This window comes from Pristiophorus japonicus, chromosome 10, assembly GCF_044704955.1.
Source record: "Pristiophorus japonicus isolate sPriJap1 chromosome 10, sPriJap1.hap1, whole genome shotgun sequence".
Lineage (NCBI taxonomy): Eukaryota > Metazoa > Chordata > Chondrichthyes > Pristiophoridae > Pristiophorus > Pristiophorus japonicus.
The window spans coordinates 66,629,280-66,655,751 of record NC_091986.1 but is presented as its reverse complement, the minus strand read 5'-3'; the positions used below and the strand labels follow the sequence as shown (position 1 = coordinate 66,655,751).

Here is a 26,472-nt window from a genome sequence, read left to right as displayed (position 1 = left end):
GAGGACGCTCCTGAAAAAGATAAACTGTTGTGGAAAGATTATGGATGTACTTATGACAATGTTTCTAAACTCTGGACCACTCCCACGGAACAGACTTGCATGTCTGACGAGTTGGCCCTATGGGTTATTGAATGTATGCACTTTGCTACTCATTGTGGAGCAAGGACAAGTGACACACTTTTGGCCACATGGTGGCACCCTAGACTCCAGGCGCTGGCCCAGAACATCAGTAGTCGCTGCCTTGTTTGCCAACAGCATAATCCAGGGAAGGGAGTCCCCTGTGATTGGGGTAAGACGCCCCTACCAGAAGGTCCCTTTGAGACCTTGCAGTTGGACTATATTGAGTTGCAAAGAGTTCAGTGTTACAAATATGTGTTAGTAATAGTAGGTGTGTTTAGCAAATGGATCGAAGCTTACCCTACCCTGGACAATAAGGCTCAAACTGTTGTTAAGGTGTTAATGAGTGAAATTGTTCCTAGATATAGTATCCCAGCTCGACTGAGTTCTGATTAAGGCCCTCACTTTATAGGACAAGTTAACAAAGATTCTGTTCCCAGATGCGCATTAACCAGCAGCTGCATTGTGCATACAGACCCCAAGCTGCGGGACTAGTTGGACGTGCTAATCAAACCCTTAAAACCAAGCTTGCAAAACTGGTAACATCAACTGGGCTCAATTGGCTCAAACTCCTTCCCATCACCCTATTCCAGATCCGAACTACTCCCACCGGTAAGGCTAGACTGACCCCCGCTGAGGTAATTTATGGTAGGCCCCTTATGACCCCATGGAATCAGAATGTCCCCTCTACTGTCCAATTCCACCACATGACTGAGGAAATGACCACCTATGTTCTTTCCCAGACTCAGGCTCTGCGAATAGCCCACAACCAGGTTCGAGATGCTCACCTCGACCTCCCAGTTTTGCCCGAATCGTCCCTCGTGGCACCAGGGAAGTATGTCCTGATTAAGAAATGGATTCGAAAGGGATTATAGCCATGATGGGAGGGGCCTTTTCAGGTGTTACTTACTACCCCCACTGCAGCTAAGGTTGAGGGGAGAAGTGCCTGGGTTCACCTGCACCACTGCAAGCTCATCACCCTCTAATGAACCTATTTTACTGGTTGTCCTAACCCCTGTTTCTGTTCCAGACTTCCTCTTCTCCATAGCTGAATAAGGTCCTTCCTAGGAGCGTCCCGACTAACTGAGCGGGTCCCGAGGAAAACAGTTTGAACCCCTGCCCGTAGTGATAGACAACCAGCTACATCGACGGTGACCTGAGAGGCGAGAAAACCGAACTCTTTGAATCAGTAAAATATTCGGACTATTTATCCTTGTCCATAGAGACGCTACAAGAAACATTTTGTTCTCGAATAATTGTTAACCAAGAGTGATAAGATGAAACTGTGTCTGTGTGCCACAGTCTGTATAGTAGCGTTGGTGTACGTCAAGTGCGGCGCGTGGGAAGCGAGACTGAAGCGAGAGCTCCATGTAAACACCTTTTTGGATATGTCTTATGTTTATGCGCGAAATGGGAACTTTTCTAGTTGCTGGGTGTGCTCACATATCCCTGTACATTCCAAAGGGGAAATTCCTTTGCTCCCCGTTCCACTGACCCTAACTGAGACTGTCAAGTGGCTTCTGAGCCAGACTAGCATGAGAGGAGGGGGGCCAGTGCAAAAATGAAAGATGAAAGGCGGGTTAAGAGAGGGATCACGGAGGGCAGGAGGAGCATCATATCGTTACCGTGTGGACAACCACGGGGACGTTACCGAGTGGGAGAGTGTTGGGTACTCCATTAGTCAAACGTATCAGGAATGGTACCAACCACCGTATGACCATAAAAAGGAACCCCCATTCTTAGTCCTGACCAATACCTCGGGGATCGGGAGGCCAACCGGGACCATATGTTTAACCCAAAATGACACCAGCAGAAAGGGACATATCATAGGGTACAGCGATTGCCCACACAACCTCAACATCACAACACGTGCACGAGTCACTATCCTCTCTCACCTTCCGAATAGAACAGGTGGAGGTCTGTGGGCCCAGTGTTGGGACTCCAACACAATATATAAAAAGGCAGCGTATAACGGCATGTATTTTGTGTGCGGGCATCGGGCGTATCCCTGTTTACCTAGGCGATGGACAGGGTCCTGCTATTTGGGATATGTGGTGCCATTTGTGCGGCAAATACGTACCCTGGCAGAAGCACATGCCTCCAGCCGACACAGGTGAGCCCTCACCCCCGCCGACAGGTTCTTTGGGGTCATGATGTTTCCAATCGGGATAGGACGCACCATGGATGAAGTACAGAACCTAGAGAGGGTATTGGAACAGATAGCTAACTATACTGCTGAAGCTCTGGAGGACATCACGGCTGAAATGGTAGCGATACGGACCGTAGCATTACAAAACCGAATGGCCCTTGATTACCTGTTAGCTGAGAAAGGGGGAACGTGTGCCCTGATCGGATCTGAATGTTGCACTTACATTCCCGATAGTTCAGAAAACATAACCAATCTCGCTGATCACATAAGAAGGGAGGTGAAGAAGTTATCCACACCAGCAGGAGGATCTAGCTGGTTTGATTGGCTATTAGGTGGATCTTGGAGATCCTATCTAATGCATGGGGCAATTATTCTCATCGTAGTAATAATTACCTGTTGCTTGATTGTTGGTTGCTTTAACCTTTGTTGTAAAGTAATGATGGCAAGGTTAGCAAACCCTCTTGTGGCCATGGGCTCCCGGGTTATGATCTAGCAAACTAAAGACCGACTCGACAAGGAGGATCAGGGAAGAGAGTGCGAACGGCTGAAAGCGATACTCCTGGAATAATCCTAAAGATTATCATGGAATGATAAAAGCGGGGAATGAGAATGTGCGAAAATGTATAGCAATGGAGACAGTGAAGTGAACAAAGGAATCATGGAAGGATAACCAAAAGAATGTCAGACTGCAAATGTTACAACATTGGCACAAATAGCAGACTTGCTCAAGGTCTTGGTTGCTAGTCACGCCAGTAAAATTGTAGCAATAACAAGCAATGGGTGAAAAGCTCTTTGTGCAAAAACAGTTGCTATTACACATAACCACTTGCCCGTACCTAATTAGGCAAGGAAGGCCAGGTGTCGGCTCATGAGTGGACAAAGGGAAGGAGGGATCACAAAAGGATAGGGTGAACTGAATGTCCCTCAATTGTATTACGTACCGAAAGTATATAACTGTTGCGCCCCTACATTGTAACGGGACTTGTCCAAGGGAAGTGAGCGCACTCTGAGGGAGAGCGTTACTTTGTTCTGATAAGTCCCGGCCGGTGAAACAATTAATAAAGTCTGCTTTGTTAGAAGCTGCTACAGTGTTCGCATGTCAGTGTATTCGCTGAAACAGATTGAGGGAAAAAGAAACCGTATCAACACAGGCAGCAGAAAGAGCGTGCGGCAAATCTGTCCCAACCACCCTTCCCTCAACAACTATTTGTCCCACCTGTGACAGAGACTGTGGTTCTCGTATTGGACTGTACAGCCACCTAAGAACTCATGCTAAAAGTGGAAGCAAGTTTTCCTCGATTCCAAGGGACTACCTATGATGATGAGAGAGGGATGGGTGGAGGTGAGTAAGGATGTGAAAGAATAGGGTAAGGAAGCTAGAGTGATGGGGATGTGATGAGTCGCGTACAGCAGGATGAGATTGAGTGCGGCTTTGTTCAAACATTTCATGATCTACTGAGATCATTGAAACATTTGTGGTGCTGCACCCAGGTTCTCCTGATCACATCCCTGCTTGTGCCTCCTCTGCAATGTGCAACCAGGCTGTGTTGATCTCCCGGGAAGGTCTCTTCCACTCATGAGAAGGGAAGAGGATCTCCGTGTGTACTGTGACTCCCTCCATAAGCCAAGTTTTGTAAAATCGCGGCCATTGGGTGCCCTGGTAGTCAACCTTATGAAAAAAAATTTTAAAATATCATCTCAGAATCAACACCAAAGAAAAAAATATACTTGCTTTAAAAGGTGCAAGCACGCTTTAAATATATGTTAGAGCACCAGCTATCCTGCCCTCCCAATCGGCGAGCTGCTCATCAACACTGGAAACCCGTGGGCAGCTTGCCAATTCAAATGAATCTCAACCATGAAAATGGTTAAGTCGTCTCTGGAGACATCAAGCAGGCATCCTGATCACTTCACCCACCCAAAGTCTGCCAAATATGAAAATCATCCCCTGTATTTTCTGTCTTTTCGGTTATCAAATACAGATCTGAAAATGTAACTCCTAGACAGTGAATCATGATTGACAAAATGCTAAATGGTATCATTGTACTTTTAAAATGTATATTTATGAAAAAGAATTGCCTGTATGACAATGTTTTGTTCTTAATATATATTGATAGAGTACAATTAATTTTTGTGCATTGACTTGTATGTGTTATAAATAAACAGAAAACAACGTAATGTAACAGAAGCGTTTGTCAAGTCAGAGTTGGAAGAATCCAAAGGTCTGAATGAAAAAGCAGTAAATGAAAATTACTTTGAGATACCTTTTTGTGATCATCCCGGTTGTGATTGCTTCAAGAACACATCTATTCATTCATTTGGTTCAATTGCAAATGAAAAATTAAGTTACAAAAAGTCCAGATCAGTTTCCAATAACTCTTCTCAGTATAGTGCTTTAAAAGGTGCGGGAAAAGACTGGCTAGCCTTATCAGACTCTAAGGAAAAATGCTTGAAACAAAATTTGTTCAGAAAGCACACTTCGGTTGGAACAAACACATCTGACCAGTTTTCTTCAGAAGAAATATGGAGAATAACTCCTCGTGTTACATGGACAAGTACTGATGGACAGTGTACTGTTACTAGTAAATCATTGGACAAGCAAATTTCAGGATCATCACGAAGTAACACCGCACTGAAAGAAACTGAATACAGTAGCTATGAGTATGAAAGATATTCTGCATCACCATCGGGATTTAGAAAGGATGAAATAATTATGTCAAAGGTAACACTTGGCGAGAATGCCAAAATGGCAGGCCCACGATTATCAATTCCTGAGTCATCTCTCAGTTACAGTACACAAACCACAAAAAGTTCATACAGTACTGAAACATTGAGAAAAATACCATATGTTAATGTAGTGAAATTGGCGCCTTACTCCACATTAAAAACCCAGGTTTGTAATCCACTTACTCCAGTGTCTACACCCGGTTTTGAAACCATTTCATCCTGCAGTAGCGATGGTTGTTCCTCTTTTGCTCATTATTCAGACACTCAATGGTCATCTGAAACATCTTGGTCTACAAGTACTTGCTTGAATACTTTAACGGGAAACCACATTTCTCTCTATTTGAGACCATTGCTGAAATAGAAACATCAGGTTGTATGTCATCCGCTTGTCCATCATCTCCAACAGGCCAGACCTTGCTTGCCTCAAGAGCGATAATTGACAAAATCAAAAGAGTGCCAGTACAGAATGATTTTATAAACAACAGGTACTGCAATGGTCTTCAAGGAACAGTCTTGCCAGATTCAAACCAGCTTTCTTTGTCTGATATCTACCATTTGGAAGAACATGAAAAGTATGCAATGGTGAACAATACCAATTTTCACGTTTACCCATGCATTTAGAAAGTTGCTTTTATGACAAAAGAAAATGTTGAAAAATTTGAGTTACTTCAGCTCAGAAAAAATCTTCATTTTGTTTTACCACCAGTTACTGAAGAGTTGGAAATTGTTAAAAGGAATCAGGGAATAATTGGAAAAGTTCGGCAAATGGAAAATGTGCTTTATCAAATGATACCTACTGTTGTTCCAAAATTACCTGAGAACCAGGTTAGAACCCTTGAGCTGAATGCTGCTCAGATGGCATTAGAAAGTCTGTGGGGATTGCCACACATTCAAAGGAAGTCACTTTCAATGATGATGCCTCGACTATCACCTTTACCTCAAAATTCATCCATTGAACTTAAAATGAAGGAAATAAAAACATTCAGCCTCACTGAAAATGATGTTTTTGACTTGGAATTCAGTCTGCAAAGGAGGATTGGAATGCAACAGTGGAGACCAATATCAGTCAAGGAAGTTAACTCCGCAGATTCTGCTAATGCGACCATAATGAAGTTGGAAGTCTCAACATTCAATGAAAGGCAGACCACTCGCCTAAAATTAAATTTGGAAAGAAAGATAACTCAAGGCTGCAGAAGTACCCCTCTCATTCAACAATCTGTTGGAATACAGAAATCGCCAGTCTATGCCCTCAAAGAAGATTCAGTTGAAATTAAAACTGAAGAGGTTGAAACACCACTGCTGTATTATGTACACATAGAGTAGGAGTAAATGGGGACCTTTCAGAATGGCAGGCAGTGACTAGTGGGGTACCGCAAGGTTCTGTGCTGGGGCCCCAGCTGTTTACACTGTACATTAATGAGTTAGACGAGGGGATTAAATGTAGTATCTCCAAATTTGCGGTTGACACTAAGTTGGGTGGCAGTGTGAGCTGCGAGAGGATGCAATGAGGCTGCAGAGCGACTTGGATAGGTTAGGTGAGTGGGCAAATGCATGGCAGATGAAGTATAATGTGGATAAATGTGAGGTTATCCACTTTGGTGGTAAAAACAGAGAGACAGACTATTATCTGAATGGTGACAGATTAGGAAAAGGGAAGGTGCAACGAGACCTGGGTGTCATGGTACATCAGTCATTGAAGGTTGGCATGCAGGTACAGCAGGCGGTTAAGAAAGCAAATGGCATGTTGGCCTTCATAGCGAGGGGATTTGAGTACAGGGGCAGGGAGGTGTTGCTACAGTTGTACAGGGCCTTGGTGAGGCCACACCTGGAATATTGTGTACAGTTTTGGTCTCCTAACCTGAGGAAGGACATTCTTGCTATTGAGGGAGTGCAGCGAAGGTTCACCAGACTGATTCCCGGGATGGCGGGACTGACCTATCAAGAAAGACTGGATCAACTGGGCTTGTATTCACTGGAGTTCAGAAGAATGAGAGGGGACCGCATAGAAACATTTAAAATTCTGACGGGGTTAGACAGGTTAGATGCAGGAAGAATGTTCCCAATGTTGGGGAAGTCCAGAACCAGGAGTCACAGTCTGAGGATAAGGGGTAAGCCATTTAGGACCGAGATGAGGAGAAACTTCTTCACCCAGAGAGTGGTGAACCTGTGGAATTCTCTGCCACAGAAAGTTGTTGAGGCCAATTCACTAAATATATTCAAAAAGAAGTTAGATGCAGTCCTTACTACTAGGGGGATCAAGGGGTATGGCGAGAAAGCAGGAATGGGGTACTGAAGTTGCATGTTCAGCCATGAACTCATTGAATGGCGGTGCAGGCTAGAAGGGCCGAATGGCATACTCCTGCACCTATTTTCTATGTCTCTATGTTTCTATTATGATCAGGTAGCTCATCTTGAAATGAAACCAACAACTACTGCAACTGAAGACAAAATAAAATCCATTGAAGTTATTGTTAAAAAATTGATACTCCCCAAATTAGTAAATGCAGCATTGAGTATCTGGATTCTCATCTGGACAGAAAAATTCCTCAGCGCAGATCTAACTGTTATGTGAACAAAGAACAGCCACTTGAAGAGATGTCAAGTTACCATCTACTGCAGAGCATTAATAAACCTGATGTACCTCAACAACATCCAACTTCAACACACCAACCATCAGAAACAGAGGTTTAGCATGCGCCATCACTTCCTTCAGTGAATGAATCCTTTTTGAAAAATATTGACATTACATATGGGAATATGACATTTGTAAATAAAGATCAAGTTGAAATTATTCCGTTGAATAAGACTGAAAATATGCAACAGCTGAACTCGAAAGAATTGGAAATGAAAATGGGCACATCTACAAAAGGAAATGATGTCCCTGAGAACATAGCCCCTTAGGACCCCATGGAATCAGAATGTCCCCTCTACCACATGACTGAGGAAATGACCACCTATGTTCTTTCCCTGACTCAGGCTCTGCGAATAGCCCACAACCAGGTTCGAGATGCTCACCTCGACCTCCCAGTTTTGCCCGAATCGTCCCTCGTGGCACCAGGGAAGTATGTCCTGATTAAGAAATGGATTCGAAAGGGATTAGAGCCACGATGGGAGGGGCCTTTTCAGGTGTTACTTACTACCCCCACTGCAGCTAAGGTTGAGGAGAGAAGTGCCTGGGTTCACCTGCACCACTGCAAGCTCATCACCCTCTAACGAACCTATTTTACTGGTTGTCCTAACCCCCGTTTCTGTTCCAGGCTTCCTCTTCTCCATAACTGAATAAGGTCCTTCCTAGGAGCGTCCCGACTAACTGAGCGGGTCCCGAGGAGAACAGTTTGAACCCCTGCCCCCAGTGATAGACAACCAGCTACACCGACGGTGACCTGAGAGGCGAGAAAACCGAACTCTTTGAATCAGCAAAATATTCGGACTATTTATTCTTGTCCACAGAGACGCTACAAGAAACATTTTGTTCTCAAATAATTGTTAACCAAGAGTGATAAGATGAAACTGTGTCTGTGTGCCACAGTCTGTATAGTAGCGTTGGTGTACGTCAAGTGCGGCGCGTGGGAAGCGAGACTGAAGCGAGAGCTCCATGTGAACACCTTTTTAGATATGTCTTATGTTTATGCGCGAAATGGGAACTTTTCTAGTTGCTGGATGTGTTCACATATCCCTGTACATTCCAAAGTGGGAATTCCTTTGTGCCCCGTTCCACTGACCCTAACTGAGACTGTCAGGTGGATTCAGAGCCAGACTATCATGAGAGGAGGGGGGCCAATGCAAATACGAGAGATGAAAGGCGGGTCAAAAGAGGAAGCACGGAGGGCAGGAGGCGTATCATACCGTTACCACGTGAACGACCACGGGGACGTCACCGAGTGGGAGAGTGCTGGAGACCCCATTAGTCAAACATTCCAGGGATGGTACCAATCAACCTACGACCGTGAAAAGGAACCCCCATTCTTAGCCTGACCAATACCTCGGGGGTTGGGAGGCCAACCGGGGCATATGTATAACCCGAATTGACACCAGTAACAAGGGACATATCATAGGGTACAGCAATTGCCCACACAGTCTCAACATCACCACAGGTGCACGAGTCACCATCCTCTCTCACCTTCCGAATAAAACAGGTGGAGGTCTGTGGGCCCAGTCTTGGGACCTGGAAGCAATATATCAGAAAGCAGCTTTTAACGGCACGTATTTCGTGTGCGGTCATAAGGCATATCCCTGGTTGCCGAGGCGATGGACAGGGTCCTGCTATCTGGGATATGTGGTGCCATTTGTGTGGCAAGTACGTACCCTGGCGAAAGCACATGCATCCAGCCGATACAAGCGAGCCCTCACCCCCGCCGACAGGTTCTTTGGGGTCATGATGTTCCCAATCGGGATAAGACGTCTCATGGATGAAGTACAGAACCTAGAGACGATACTGCTAAAGCTCTGGAGGGCATCACGGCCGAAATGGTAGCAATATGGACCGTAGCATTACAAAACCGAATAGCCCTCGATTACCTGTTAGCTGAGAAAGGGGGAACGTGTGCCCTGATCAGATCTGAATGTTGCACTTACATTCCCGATAGTTCAGAAAACATAACCAATCTCGCTGATCACATAAGAATAGAGGTGAAGAAGTTATCCACACCAGCAGGAGGATCTAGCTGGTTTGATTGGCTATTAGGTGGATCTTGGAGATCCTATCTAATGCATGGGGCAATTATTCTCATCGTAGTAATAATTACCTGTTGCTTGATTGTTGGTTGCTTTAACCTTTGTTGTAAAGTAATGATGGCAAGGTTAGCAAACCCTCTTGTGGTCAAGGGCTCCCGGGTTATGATCCAGCGAAATAAAGATCTACTCGACAATAAGATTCAGGAAATAGAGTGTGAACGGATGAATGCGATACTCCTAGAATAATCCTAAGGGTTATCATGGAATGATAAAAGGGGGGAATGACAATGCATACTGAAACTGGATATTGAATGTGTACAGACATTGAAGTTGAGAACGTTGGAAATGTATAGGGACAGTAAAAAGTTAACAAAGGATTCATGGAGGAATAGCCATGGAGATCTCAGACTGGAGACTGCAAGTGTTGCAGTATTGACACAGCTTACAAAATAACTTCAAGGTCTTATTAGATCATACCACTAACATGAAACATTAACAGAAGAATAATGGCTCTGTGTAAAAACAGACCATACTGAAGTCGGCTCATGAGTGGACAAAGGGAAGGAGGGATCAAAGGGGATAGGCTGAACTAGGATGTCACTCTAATTGTATCTTGTAATCTTTTACCGAAAATGTATAACCGTCGTGCCTTTACAATGTAACGTCACTTTGCCCGTAGGAAGTGGGTGCGCTCTATCGAGAGAGCATTCCTTCTGTCTGATTAAGTTCCGGCCGGTGATTAACAATAAAGTCTTCTTTGTTATAAGCAGTAACAGTGTTCGACTCAATGAATTCGCTGAACCAGATTGAGGGAAAAGAATCCACATTTAACAAAGACTGTCTAGCCTTATCAGACTCTAAGGAAAAATGCTTGAAACAAAATTTGTTCAGAAAGCACACTTCGGTTGGAACAAACATATCTGACCAGTTTTCTTCAGAAGAAATATGGAGAATAACTCCTAGTGTTACATGGACAAGTACTGATGAACAGTGTACTGTTACGAGTAAATCATTGGACAAGCAAATTTCAGGATCATCATGAAGTAACACCGCACTGAAAGAAACTGAATACAGTAGCTATGAATATGAAAGATATTCTACATCACCATCGGGATTTAGAAAGGATGAAATAATTATCTCAAAGGTAACACTTGGCGAGAATGCCCACGATTATCAATTCCTGAGTCATCTCTCAGTTACAGTACACAAACCACAAAAAGTTCATACAGTACTGAAACATTGAGAAAAATACCATATGTTAATGTAGTGAAACTGGCGCCTTACTATACATTAAAAACCCAGGTTTGTAATCCACTTACTCCAGTGTCTACACCCGGTTTTGAAACCATTTCATCCTGCAGTAGCGATGGTTGTTCCTCTTTTGCTCATTATTCAGACACTCAATGGTCATCTGAAACATCTTGGTCTACAAGTACTAGCTTGAATACTTTAACGGGAAACACACATTTCTCTCTATTTGAGACCATTGCTGAAATAGAAACATCAGGTTGTATGTCATCCGCTTGTCCATCATCTCCAACAGGCCAGACCTTGCTTGCCTCAAGAGCAATAATTGACAAAATCAAAAGAGTGCCAGTACAGAATGATTTTATAAACAACAGGTACTGCAATGGTCTTCAAGGAACAGTCTTGCCAGATTCAAACCAGCTTCCTTTGTCTGATATCTACCATTTGGAAGAACATGAAAAGTATGCAATGGTGAACAATACCAATTTTCACGTTTACCCATGCATTTAGAAAGTTGCTTTTATGACAAAAGAAAATGTTGAAAAATTTGAGTTACTTCAGCTCAGAAAAAATCTTCATTTTGTTTTACCACCAGTTACTGAAGAGTTGGAAATTGTTAAAAGGAATCAGGGAATGATTGGAAAAGTTCGGCAAATGGAAAATGTGCTTTATCAAATGATGCCTACTGTTGTTCCAAAATTACCTGAGAACCAGGTTAGAACCCTTGAGCTGAATGCTGCTCAGATGGCATTAGAAAGTCTGTGGGGATTGCCACACATTCAAAGGAAGTCACTTTCAATGATGATGCCTCTACTATCACCTTAACCTCAAAATTCATCTATTGAACTTAAAATGAAGGAAATAAAAACATTCAGCCTCACTGAAAATGATGTTTATGACTTGGAATTCAATCTGCAAAGGAGGATTGGAATGCAACAGTGGAGACCAATATCAGTCAAGGAAGTTAACTCCGCAGATTCTGCTAATGCGACCATAATGAAATTGGAAGTCTCAACATTCAATGAAAGGCAGGCCACTCGCCTAAAATTAAATTTGGAAAGAAAGATAAATCAAGGCTGCAGAAGTACCCCTCGTGTTCAACAATCTGTTGGAATACAAAAATCGCCAGTCTATGCCCTCAAAGAAGATTCAGTTGAAATTAAAACTGAAGAGGTTGAAACACCACTGCTGCATGATCAGGTAGCTCACCTTGAAATGAGACCAACAACTACTGCAACTGAAGGCAAAGTAAAATCCTTTGACGTTATTATCAAAGAAATTGATACGCCCCAAATTAGTAAATGCAGCATTGAGTATCTGGATTCTCATCTGGACAGAAAAATTCCTCAGCACAGATCTAACTGTTATGTGAACAAAGAACAGCCACTTCAAGAGATGTCAAGTTACCATCTGCTGCAGAGCATTAATAAACCTGATGTACCCCAACAACATCCAACTTCAACACACCAACCATCAAAAACAGAGGCTGAGCATGCGCCATCACTTCCTTCAGTGAATGAATCCTTTTTGAAAAATATTGACATTACATATGGGAATATGCCATTTGTAAATGAAGATCAAGTTGAAATTATTCCGTTGAATGAGACTGAAAATATGCAACAGCTGAACTCCAAAGAATTGGAAATGAAAATGGACACATCTACAAAAGGAAATGATGTCCCTGAGAACATAGAAAGTAAAGATAGATTTGCTGTACAGGCTAGTGTACCATCCAAAATATATGCCAAGAAACAAATGTATCACACTATATCAAGACAAGGAGCCATGACTGTTTCACCAGTTTCCATTTTTAGCACAAATACAGTTACATTAGCTAATCTACAACCTCTTGGTGAGAAGCAGACTCCAGCATCTAAAAACCACGCAATAGAATCTAAGCAAATTAATTATTTTGATGAGATCAAAACAAGGAGAGCTCAATTTACAACACAACAAAAAATAAATAACAGTCATTCATCAATTATGTTTACTAGACCATGCACCACTGGCATAACCATGCCTATAGAGAAGATTCAGAATATTATTAATGAACCTGAAATATGTATTTCTAAGAAATGGGTTGAAATTCCATCTAATGTTCACGAATCAGTCAGCAGTGTTCACAACCCATACAAAATACCTTCAATTAAGTTTATTCCTCCTAACAGAAGAGGTCCAAGACCAAGGCCACGGTGAGAATGTGTGAAAATGTATAGCAATGGAGACAGTGAAGTGAACAAAGGAATCATGGAAGGATAACCAAAAGAATGTCAGACTGCAAATGTTACAACATTGGCACAAATAGCAGACTTGCTCAAGGTCTTGGTTACTAGTCATGCCAGTAAAATTGTAGCAATAACAAGCAATGGGTGAAAAAGCTCTTTGTGCAAAACAGTTGCTATTACACATAACCAATTACCCGTATCTAATTGGGCAAGGAAGGCCAGATGTCGGCTCATGAGTGGACAAAGGGAAGGAGGGATCACAAAAGGATAGGGTGAACGGAATGTCCCTCAATTGTATTACGTACCGAAAGTGTATAACCGTTGCACCCCTATATTGTAACGGGGCTTGTCCGAGGGAAGTGAGTGCACTCTGAGGGAGAGTGTTCCTTTATTCTGATAAATCCCGGCCGTTGAAACAGTTAATAAAGACTGCTTTGTTAAAAGCTGCTAAGGTGTTCGCGTGTCAGTATATTCGCTGAAACAGACTGATGGAAAACGAATCCGTATCAACAACGGTGTATACCATTTATTGAACAGGATGCTGTTGACTGCTTGGAAATGAATTTAAAGCAAAGACTTATTTCCCATCTCTGGGAATGCCCAACTTCCTTTGAAAATTCAATGAGAATGATGTCTCCTCAAGCAACCCTCATAACCAAGGTGAGAGATGCCCAAATAGAGCCAGTCAACGTGGACTCAACTTTCATTGATAACAAAACGAGAGACTGTCTTGAATTGCACATTACACAGAAAAACCTCCAACACAACAGGGATTTATCCTCAAATTTTCAGAGATCAACAGAAATATTCACTTCATCCTCGCCTAAATTGATTCCTTCACAGCTAAATCTAATTGATACATATGTTGTCACCACCGAATTGCCATTCATAACTGTAAAACATAAAAACATTATAGAAAGAAATGAAAAGAGAAGAATAATAAACAATAAGTGGGGCCTCCCCAGGCTTGTCCAGCAATCTTTAGCTGATTTCATGGTTGCGGCACGACTGCAGTCAGAAAACATTGATCGAAATTATTCAGTGTCCAATAAAACTAATATGCCATATCCTTTTAAAATCATTCCCCGTCAGAAAGAATTGCCTCAGAATGGAAGAGAAAACATGTTTCCATCACAACCTGAAAGAGGTAGTAGGAAGGGAAAAGCAAACAATTTAAGAGAGGTATCTGTTGTTATCAACTTCAAGCCAGAAGACAAAAATAAATTAATTATGTGCTTAACGAAACAATATGTTGAAATTAACGTAGATTGTTTACCAAATCTCGTAATGGAATCGTATAAACATTCCTATTCTCTAGCATCAAATAAACATTTACCAAAGTCAATTAGAGTTGGGAAAGGATATAAAAAAACCAAGACCATTGTATATACCTTTTATGGAACATGATGCTGTTGATCGTTTGGAGTTAAACTTAAAACAAAAGCTTATTTCAAGTTTGTGGGGATTTCCAACTTCATATGAAAAGTCATTGGAAATGATTCCTAAAGCACCACCAGTACCTCCACCAATCAAGACATGTACAGCTGAAATAGAGCCTATTGGTATAGAAACAGTTTTCCTTGAAGATAATGTCAGGATCAATCTGGAATGACACATTACACAGAAAAAACTTCAGCTTAACTGGGGCATACCAACAGAAATTCAGAGATCAAGAAATGCATTCATTCCACCTGCTCCAACATTGATTTATTCCCAGCTAAATCCACAGCCTTATTTGCATGTATAGTTGTTCTAACTGAACTGGCATTCAGAAGCGATAAACATAAGAAAATGTTGGAGCTCAATATGAAGAAGAAAATCATCAATCATAAAAGGGGTCTCCTTCCCAGTGTTGTTCAGAAATCTTAAATTAATTTTATCGATTCTAGTTTAATAAAAGATCCGATTGCACATTCAGACATTCGAAAAGGAAGCAAAACATTGTCCAGTAACACTGATTCTCATAAGGATATATTACAACACACCCAAAAATTGCTATTACGAAAACATAATAGTGTGGAAAACACTGAACTGAACAAGATAGAATCTCAAGATAAACTAGACATATGCATAACAAAACAATGCTTGGAAATTAAAATGGATTATCTCCCTGATATAGTAAAGGAGATGTACAAAGTCACATATCCTTTAGAATCAAAGAAAAGCTTACCAAAATTAATTGCCCTTGGTAGACGTTATAAGAAGTTGCGACCATGTTATATACCTTTTATTGAACAGGATGCAGTAGATCGTTTGGAGCTGAATTTAAAACACAAACAGATTTCCCAATCTGCTGCTGAATTATTAGTTGATTTTCTAGTCTGTCTGAATAAAAATGAAATGTTTGTTTATTTTTAGTGCCATTTTTGTAAAGAGCTGAAGAATCCGAAGATGGCTCAAACCAATTGGAAACATGCAATTCCTGGTAATTTTAGAATGAATGAAAATTTGACAAGCAAGCTTTATAACCAATTTCAGTGATTAAAAAGCATTTTTGATGCAATTATTGATTATTCTGACATTTCTCTATTTCACTCTTTGTTTAAGAGTCAACTGACACCGAGCAAGAGGTGGATAAGGACAACCATATGCCCATACAGAAATGGAGACATGGTTTTTATTGCATGAAAAAGTAAGTTTTAAATTTCAAAAGATATTCTTGAAAAAAAATTGGCCAAAGTATATGTTATAAATTTCTATTCACATGCTAAAATCAGCCATCCCACTGGAGCCATTTTATAATATTGTTGGTGACTTCAATCAACCAACAATCACTTTCAGGTAGTCCAAGTAATAATGGAGCTTCACAATGCAATCACGAATAACACCGTGAACCATAAGTAACAGTCAAGTTGTGAAAGTAGTGTGTGGGCATCATTAAAATTATTTCCCATATTGCAGATTCTCGAAGGAATACTGTCTTGACAAATGATCATAAAATGAATATTTTGGGTAATTTTCCTGTTGCTGGCAGGAGGCAGCTTTTTGTCCAAATTAGCAATATGCAAATGAGACAGAGCAAGGACTTTGATATTTCATCCTTCCAGAATCCATAATTCAAGATAAAATTAGTGAGTGTTTAGAATCGTATTGACTAATTAAGAAGTCAGCATGGATTTATTAAGTTATTCAGATTTGACAATTTTTTTTAAAAAGTAAAGTGGATGAAGTGTACATGGATTTCCAGAGGCTTTTAATAGCGTGTCTCACAAGAGGGTTGTTAGAACAATAAAAACATTTTGCATAGAAGGTAAAGTAATCATATGGAAAGAAAGTTAGTTGAAACAAGAAACAAAACTTTCAGGTAAATTTGTGTTCCTTGGATTAGAGCAGATTTGTAAGTGGTGTATTCCAGGGGCCAGTGCTGGATCCACTTTCGTTTTTTGTATGGATAGATGATTTCGACTTTGGCATAGAGAGCATAATCTTGAAATTTGTTGATCTAAAAGTAAGGGGGTATGACAAATAACAAGAGTTATATAGATTTCAGAAAGTCACAGGTTAGCAGAATGGCACACAGGTGACAGATGCAACTTAAGTGTATCTAAGGGTTAAGACATGGCAGGAGAGCTCGGTCGGGTGTTATGCTCCTCCTGTACCATGTGGGAACTCAGGGACGCTTCCGGTGTCCCTGACGACTACGTGTGCGGGAAGTGTGTCCACCTCCAGCTCCTGACGGCCCGCGTTGCGGAGTTGGAGCTGAAAGTGGATTCACTCTGGAGCATCCACGATGCTGAGAATGACGTGAGTATCACGTGTAGTGAGTTGGTCTTACCGCAGGGAAAGGGTCCACAGCCAGATAGGGAATGGAAGACCAGCAGGAAGAGTAGTGCAAGGAAGGTAGTGCAGGGGTCCCCTGTGGTCATCCCCCTGCAAAACAGATACACCGCTTTGGGTACTGTTGAGGGGAATGACTCATCAGGGGAGGGCAGCAGCAGCCAAGTTCATGGCACCGTGGCTGGCTCTGCTGCACAGGAGGGCAAGAAAAAGAGTGGGAGAGCAATAGTGATAGGGGATTCAATTGTGAGGGGAATAGATAGGCGTTTCTGCGGCCGCAACCGAGACTCCAGGATGGTATGTTGCCTCCCTGGTGCAAGGGTCAAGGATGTCTCGGAGCGGGTGCAGGACATTCTGAAATGGGAGGGAGAACAGCCAGTTGTCGTGGTGCACATTGGTACCAACGACATAGGCAAAAAAAGGGATGAGGTCCTACGAAACGAATTTAAGGAGCTAGGAGCTAAATTAAAAAGTAGGACCTCAAAAGTAGTAATCTCGGGATTGCTACCAGTGCCACGTGATAGTCAGAGTAGGAATCGCAGGATAGCGCAGCTGAATACGTGGCTTGAGCAGTGGTGCAGCAGGGAGGGATTCAAATTCCTGGGGCATTGGGACCGGTTCTGGGGGAGGTGGGACCAGTACAAACCGGACGGTCTGCACCTGGGCAGGACTGGAACCAATGTCCTAGGGGGAGTGTTTGCTAGTGCTGTTGGGGAGGATTTAAACTAATATGGCAGGGGGATGGGAACCAATGCAGGGAGACAGAGGGAAACAAAAAGGAGACAAAAGCAAAAGACAGAAAGGAGATGAGGAAAAGTGGAGGGCAGAGAAACCCAAGGCAAAAAACAAAAAGGGCCACTGTACAGCAAAATTCTAAAAGGACAAAGGGTGTTAATAAAACAAGCCTGAAGGCTTTGTGTCTTAATGCAAGGAGTATCCGCAATAAGGTGGATGAATTAATTGTGCAAATAGATGTTAACAAATATGATGTGATTGGGATTACGGAGACGTGGCTCCAGGATGATCAGGGCTGGGAACTCAACATTCAGGGGTATTCAACATTCAGGAAGGATAGAATAAAAGGAAAAGGAGGTGGGGTAGCATTGCTGGTTAAAGAGGAGATTAATGCAATAGTTAGGAAAGACATTAGCTTGGATGATGTGGAATCTATATGGGTAGAGCTGCAGAACACCAAAGGGCAAAAAACGTTAGTAGGAGTTGTGTACAGACCTCCAAACAGTAATAGGGATGTTGGGGAGGGCATTAAACAGGAAATTAGGGGTGCATGCAATAAAGGTGTAGCAGTTATAATGGGTGACTTTAATATGCACATAGATTGGGCTAGCCAAACTGGAAGCAATACGGTGGAGGAGGATTTCCTGGAGTGCATAAGGGATGGTTTTCTAGACCAATATGTTGAGGAACCAACTAGGGGGGAGGCCATCTTAGACTGGGTGTTGTGTAATGAGAGAGGATTAATTAGCAATCTCATTGTGCGAGGCCCCTTGGGGAAGAGTGACCATAATATGGTGGAATTCTGCATTAGGATGGAGAATGAAACAGTAATTTCAGAGACCATGGTCCAGAACTTAAAGAAGGGTAACTTTGAAGGTATGAGGCGTGAATTGGCTAGGATAGATTGGCGAATGATACTTAGGGGGTTGACTGTGGATGGGCAATGGCAGACATTTAGAGACCGCATGGATGAAGTACAACAATTGTACATTCCTGTCTGGCGTAAAAATAAAAAGGGAAAGGTGGCTCAACCGTGGCTATCTAGGGAAATCAGGGATAGTATTAAAGCCAAGGAAGTGGCATACAAATTGGCCAGAAATAGCAGCGAACCTGGGGACTGGGAGAAATTTAGAACTCAGCAGAGGAGGACAAAGGGTTTGATTAGGACAGGGAAAATGGAGTACGAGAAGAAGCTTGCAGGGAACATTAAGGCGGATTGCAAAAGTTTCTATAGGTATGTAAAGAGAAAAAGGTTGGTGAAGACAAACGTAGGTCCACTGCAGTCAGAATCAGGGGAAGTCATAACGGGGAACAAAGAAATGGCGGACCAATTGAACAAGTACTTTGGTTCGGTATTCACTAAGGAGGATACAAACAACCTTCCGGATACAAAAGGGGTCAGAGGGTCTAGTAAGGAGGGGGAACTGAGGGAAATCTTTATTAGTCGGGAAATTGTGTTGGGGAAATTGATGGGATTGAAGGCCGATAAATCCCCAGGGCCTGATGGATTGCATCCTAGAGTACTTAAGGAGGTGGCCTTGGAAATAGCGGATGCATTGACAGTCATTTTCCAACATTCCATTGACTCTGGATCAGTTCCTATGGAGTGGAGGGTAGCCAATGTAACCCCACTTTTTAAAAAAGGAGGGAGAGAGAAAACAGGGAATTATAGACCGGTCAGCCTGACCTCAGTAGTGGGTAAAATGATGGAATCAATTATTAAGGATGTCATAGCAGTGCATCTGGAAAATGGTGACATGATAGGTCCAAGTCAGCATGGATTTGTGAAAGGGAAATCATGCTTGACAAATCTTCTGGAATTTTTTGAGGATGTTTCCAGTAAAGTGGACAAAGGAGAACCAGTTGATGTGGTATATTTGGACTTTCAGAAGGCTTTCGACAAGGTCCCACACAAGAGATTAATGTGCAAAGTTAAAGCACATGGGATTGGGGGTAGTGTGCTGATGTGGATTGAGAACTGGTTGTCAGACAGGAAGCAAAGAGTAGGAGTAAACGGGTACTTTTCAGAATGGCAGGCAGTGACTAGTGGAGTGCCGCAAGGTTCTGTGCTGGGGCCCCAGCTGTTTACATTGTACATTAATGATTTAGACGAGGGGATTAAATGCAGTATCTTCAAATTTGCAGATGATACTAAGTTGGGTGGCAGTGTGAGCTGCGAGGAGGATGCTATTAGGCTGCAGAGTGACTTGGATAGGTTAGGTGAGTGGGCAAATGCATGGCAGATGAAGTATAATGTGGATAAATGTGAGGTTATCCACTTTGGTGGTAAAAACAGAGAGACAGACTATTATCTGAATGGTGACAGATTAGGAAAAGGGAAGGTGCAACGAGACCTGGGTGTCATGGTACATCAGTCATTGAAGGTTGGCATGCAGGTACAGCAGGCGGTTAAGAAAGCAAATGGCATGTTGGCCTTCATAGCGAGGGGATTTGAATACAGGGGCAGGGAGGTGTTGCTACAGTTGTACAGGGCCTTGGTGAGGCCACACCTGGAGTATTGTGTACAGTTTTGGTCTCCTAACTTGAGGAAGGACATTCTTGCTATTGAGGGAGTGCAGCGAAGGTTCACCAGACTGATTCCCGGGATGGCGGGACTGACCTATCAAGAAAGATTGGATCAACTGGGCTTGTATTCACTGGAGTTCAGAAGAATGAGAGGGGATCTCATAGAAACGTTTAAAATTCTGACGGGTTTAGACAGGTTAGATGCAGAAAGAATGTTCCCAATGTTGGGGAAGTCCAGAACCAGGAGTCACAGTCTGAGGATAAGGGGTAAGCCATTTAGGACCGAGATGAGGAGAAACTTCTTCACCCAGAGAGTGGTGAACCTGTGGAATTCTCTACCACAGAAAGTAGTTGAGGCCAATTCACTAAATATATTCAAAAGGGAGTTAGATGAAGTCCTTACTACTCGGGGGATCAAGGGGTATGGCGAGAAAGCAGGAAGGGGGTACTGAAGTTTCATGTTCAGCCATGAACTCATTGAATGGCGGTGCAGGCTAGAAGGGCCGAATGGCCTACTCCTGCACCTATTTTCTATGTTTCTATGTTTCTATGTTAATGTGGTTAAGTGTGAGGTAATATCTTTTGAAAGCAAATACAGGGAATCGGAGTATATATTCTCTGGCCCAGATTTTATGGTCAGTGGTGAACAAATGACACTCGCTGTCCGTTACTCTCACAGCTGCCCACAGACTTTTAGTGGGCTTTTGCGCGGTGACTTATACAGACTTTTAGTGGGCTTCTGCGCGATGACTTATACAGACTTTTAGTGGGCTTTTGCGCGATGACTTATGGTAATTAGAGAACAATTTCAGAGGGGCGCACTCTACATGGGATCTGAAGAGGACAAGCAACAGCATGTGTCTTCAACCAGTCAGATACTTAGCCATGCAGAGTCTAAACCAGTAAGTGTAAGTTAGAATATTTAATTCAATGTCAATTCATGTACAGAAAGCAAAATTAAGACAGGGAAAGAAAGATGGGATTAAGAGAAAGAAAAAGTTTAAAAAAAAACTGGAGTAGAAATTCAGACATCCCTGGGCCCGTACAAAGTTTCTACGAGCCCGGGAAGGCATTGGAAAAGCCGTTTTTTAGCACGCAATGCGCATGTGCTGTAAACCGGCTTTTCCGATCCGTCAAGCTGGAGCGAGGACATTTGTACGTGCAAGATTGCGATATTTACGCATATCTTGTCCAGCAAATGTCCTCACAAATCTTGCGCCTGAAAAAACAGGTGCATAGCCTACTTTTACTGGAGCAAGTGTTTTAAAACACACAAAAACATATTAAAATAAAGTTATGAAAACAGGTTTTATTGTTTAAAACCCTCCTCACTACGGTAAGTTTATTTTAAGGCATAATCAAAAAAACGTTTTTAAAAATTGGGAAACTATTTTTTTTATGAGACAATAATTTTAATTTAAATGAATCTTAAATATGTAGTGTACATTTTCTATTTTTTATTAGTATTTTGGGGGGTTTCTCATTCATAATAATAGGAGTTTTAGACTTGCGCGCGCAGGGAGAGGAGGCCCGCGGATCGGGAACTCGAGCGGGTGCAGCAGCTTCAGGTAGGTGCACATTTTTTCTCTAAAATCCTGTCGAATGCCCTCGGGAAGGAGAAAGCAGAATTTCTGCGCCATTAAAATTGTTTTCCAAATCTCTAACAATAATTAAAGGATGCGCATATTTGCAATACAACATGCTCTGATTGGCTCTCCATGATCACATGACCTGATTGTTGATTGGTCCCCTTGGAGGCTAAGACACACCGAGCAGTTTCTCTGGAATGTCTAATTAGAACCACCCTGCCCAAGTTCTCAGTGGCTTTGCAGCGTAATTTGAGCCATTCCGACTGTCATCTCTCGACAAGATAGAGCAGCCCAAGCTCCTGCCCCATCCCAGCCCAAGCTCCTGACCCATCCCAGCCCAAGCTCCTGACCTCATCCTGCCCCCGCCCGCCGCCCCATAGATGGGACATTGGGTGTGGGTTAGATTGTTAATAGGTTGATTGGGTGTGAAGTGAATAGTGACACATGCACCGAGCTTTCTGAGAAAATGGTTGTGGCTGTAAAGGGGTGGGGTTGGAAGAACGTGATGCCTCTTCCCCGAGTCCCCCGGTCTCTCGCCCTCGCCTTGGCCCCCTCGCCCCGCACCCAGTCCTTCGCCCTCCTCTTCTCCCTCCCCTCAGTCTCTCTCTCTCTCTCTCTCTCTTTCCCTTCTCCCTCACCTCAGTCTCTCTCTCTCCTCTCCTTATCCCCAGTCTCTCTCTCTCTCTCGCTCCTCTCCTCTCCTTAGCCCCAGTCTCTCTCTCTCTTCGCCCCCCCGTCCCCCAACCCCAGTCTCTCTCTCTCTCTCTCTCTCGCTCCTCTCCTCTCCTTAGCCCCAGTCTCTCTCTCTCTTCGCCCCCCCCGTCCCCCAACCCCAGTCTCTCTCTCTCTCCCCTCTCTCTCCCCCAGTCTCTCTCCCCTCTCAGTCTCTCTCTCGCTCTCCCACCTTCTACCACAGAAGGTCGCGAAGATGTTCGTGTTGATAATTGCAGTGATATTCTGGACAAAAGTCCTGGAGATAATCCATAGCTAGACACACGCGGCGCAGCTCCACACGGCACAGCTCCAGTATATGTGCCTGACTTCCAATGTTGGGTTCGAGGAGTCTGCACGTGCGCGGGAGGATGGGGTGGTGTCCAGTGGGCGGTGGCGCATAAGCGTCGGAGGCGGAGTCCAGGGCGCACAGGCACAGTAGGATGCTCAAAAAAAACTAGTGCAAATAATCACTCCGATAATTAAAATCTGAAGAAATTAGTTACCACACCTATAAAAGTTCATTTTCAGTGTCAGAGAGGTTGTCTGGTCATAATCAAGACTTGCATGTCGTTAAATATTTACTTAAACTTGAATGGACTAGCCATAACCTTTCTGGCGAGTTCAGTGTGTATATATTGCCGAAGTACAGCAACTTCATGACATTCCATGTATTTCAATGCTGAATCTCTTGGCGAGATACACCGACAGGGAAGCTTGTGGAGGAGCAGGGCAGCTCTGACAGCAACTTCCTGATTTCCGCATTTTAACTGCAGGTGCAGATGCTGGAAGTTGCTGCCCGATTTACTCCATAGTAATGGTGGCCTCTGATATAACTGATAGCCTCACTGTTAGTTTTACTGAAAAATCTGAGCCAATATAGTTATGAGGACAAACCTAAGATACTTAAAACTATATCTGCTAGAGAAGAGAAAGCTAAGGAGATTTAATGAGTTTTTTAAAATTATGAGTGGATTTAAGAGAGATTTTTAAAATTATTTCTTTGGATGTGGGCATCGCTGACAAGGCCAGCAATTTTTGCCGATCCCTAACTGACCTGAGAAAGTGGTGGTGGGCCGCCTTCTGGGTTGGATATAACTAAGTGGCTTGGTAGGATACTTCAAAGGCCAGTTGATTCAAACACAATGATGTGTCCTATAAAGACCAGACTGTATAAGACGACAGATTTCCTTCCCTGAAGGATATCAGTGAGGCAGTTGGGTTTTGTTGACAATCTGACAAATTCATGGTCACTCTTACTGATAACCACTTTTTATTTCCAGATTTTTAAACTGACTTCAAATAGTCAAATGGCCATGCTGTGAATTAAACTTGCAGTTTATTAAATATTAGTCCAGGCCTCTGGAATATTAGTCTAGTGGCATAACAACTACTCTACTGTAACCCAATAATTAGTGATATTGGAAAGACTTTTCTCTGATTGGTGGGTGACTGACCAGAGCTCATCAGTTTAAATTTGTCACCGAGACTGAGGATAGAGGTTTGGAGAAATCTTTTCATGTGGGAAGTTGCCAGAGCATGGAACGTTTTGCCCTGGTGAATGGCAGAGACTGTTGGGTCTTTTAAGTGAAAATCAGATTATAGAAATTTGAAGTAGAGGATGATGCATTGTTATAGGGGAAAGTAGGACAATGGGTTTGTGGAATTACCTAGCCAAGAACTGGCAGACATGGACCGAATGGCCTTTTGTGGTATAAACTTCTGTCGGTCTGTAGAGGCAGGTCCAGTCCCAGAGCTTGTGTGGCATTTACAAAAATCATCCAAAGGCTGTGTGTACTTTAAATCCTGAGCCAGCTTAGCCTCGAAGGGTTAAGCTAGTATAAATTTTCTATTTTAGGGCCTATGTTTAGAGGAAAAGTATGTTGCACCTTTTATTCTTTTCTTGAGTCTGTAGGTATAGGGAAATACATATTTTCAGTGTGAAACTACATTCCGTTCACATCTCTTAGACAGATGTACCACTTGTTTTTAAACTTGTCTTTTCTTGGTATTGTTTATTCAGTCCACCTTCTGTAAAGAAACACGTATTATATTCTTGTTGCCAGTGTATGGAGTAAGGGTTCCTTTTATGATCCTGGGTCAAGCAATCATTTAGCTAGATAGTGGACAGGAAAAGGTACACTCCAGGTTGTAGGGAATGTGAGGTCCACTTACAGAAATGACTGCTAACACTGAGCCCATGAAAATACCTAGCATAAAAATCCAAAAACTGTGACAGTTGTGGCAGCTTTGGTTGGAAAAGCAAATAACACTCATTGGCCAAATACTGATTTAAATGCTTAAAATTTAAGGTGTCTTGAACAGTGATAGTCCAAAATATAGACAAGAGGCCCGAATGATTTCGACAAGGAATTTGATCGAGTACCTTCAGATTGATAAGCGTGGTGCTCAATGCGCGGCATGGTCACTGAGGACCGGAGAACATCCCCTTCACTCTCACCTCTCTCTATCACCCCGCCATCACACCAGTGGCCACTCTCTCCCCATTTGACTGCCGCACTGAGCGGCGCTCCGGGGAGAATAACGCCGTCGCTTGTTTCCCCTCCCTCCTCCCTCGTGCCCCGCTCGCCATTGGCCGAAATGCATTGTACTTCACAATTCCCCCGCCTTGCTATTGGCTGCCGCCCTGTCAATCAGTCTGGATGGAGTGCGCCCGCCCGCTCCCTGCTCTCAACGGTTGGGGGAGGGAGCGCGAGGACATGATTAGCATAATTAGCATAACCTGCGCGGGTTAGGAGAGGGGCTGGGCCGCGCTGAGTGACGTGGCTGGCTCCGCCAATAAGAAGCCTGTTGCTAGGGGCGGTGATGTCTTTTGCAAAGATGCCCACCTCACCCACCCAGGCCCAAAAGTTCACAATCCCCACCCCATACTCAAACCTTATTTCTTTCTAAATGTTCATCCTCCATCAGCTCCAACTTGCCCAAAACCCCGCCATCTGCATCTTCTTCCCCCTTGCCCATTACTCCTGGCCTCACTGGCCTACACTGTCTCCCTGGGCACCAACGTTAATATTGATATCCTCCTCTACACATCCCTCCATGTCTTCACCTGGGCATCCCTCGCCTCCCTCTGCCAGCCCCGCCCTCGCACTCTTGCCTGTTGAGGGTTTTGTCCCTCTGGCAGGAGATCGGCAGGATTTCGGGTGGGGTGGAGAGTGCCTATGTTGCGATGCACAATATCGTGGGACGGCATGGACTGCCTAGTCTCCACCCGTCCCTCAATGTCCGTATGAGGATAGAAGGAATAGGAGCAGGAGTCGGCCACTTGGCGTCTCGACCCTGCTCCGACATTCAATAAGATCACGGCCCATCGGAAACCCTCACCACATTTAAAAAGTGCTTGGATGTGCACTTGAAGTGCCGTCACCTGCAGGGCTACGGACCGAGAGCTGGAAAGGGGGATTAGGCTGGAGAGCCCCTTGTTGGCCGGCACAGACATGATGGGCTGAAATGGCCCCCTTCCGTGCTGTAAACTGCTATGATTCTATGATTCTATACAGAAGAAAAAGCAAAAGAGCAAGATTTCATCTAAGTGTGAATATTTCAAATAAAAGAGTGAGACCTTCACTTGAAGTTTCAGCTGCGTTTCAGAAGGGTGGAGAATTAGTTGAGAGTTATTAAGGGCCCCAAGTTTCGGCTTGAGTTGCTCCTGTTTTTTTGGAACAACTGGTTTAGAATGGAGTATCTTAGAAATTTCAATTCTCGGCATTTAGTTTGCTCCAGTTCTAGTCAGTTAGAACAGTTTCACTTTGCAACAGAATTTTTTTTTCAAAAGGGGGCGTGTCCGGCCACTTACGCCTTTTTTGAAAGTTTAGGCAGTGAAAACTTACTCCAAACGAACAGAATGGAGTAAGTGAAGATTTTTGTACGCTCAGAAAAACTTTGCATACACTTTACAGATCAGGCGTAGGTTACAAATTAGGCGTAGGGAACGGGGCGGGAGGGGTGAAGAGAAGTAATTAAATTCGACAAT

General features: G+C 43.3%; 2 protein-coding genes across 2 annotated transcripts in view; one reads left to right on the top strand and one right to left on the bottom strand.

The window, feature by feature from the left end:
• Positions 1-26,472, bottom strand: part of LOC139275007 (uncharacterized) — a 107,792-nt gene that overhangs the window by 27,740 nt on the left and 53,580 nt on the right. Inside the window, exons 3-4 of the mRNA XM_070891861.1 lie at positions 24,368-24,509; positions 15,311-15,465 (exon numbers count right to left, since the gene is read on the bottom strand). The gene's annotated coding sequence lies outside the window, so the exon portion shown is untranslated. The remainder of the gene's footprint in view (positions 1-15,310; positions 15,466-24,367; positions 24,510-26,472) is intronic.
• LOC139275006 (uncharacterized) overlaps positions 1-26,472 on the top strand; it is a 486,480-nt gene that overhangs the window by 413,435 nt on the left and 46,573 nt on the right. The gene's annotated exons all lie outside the window — the stretch shown is intronic.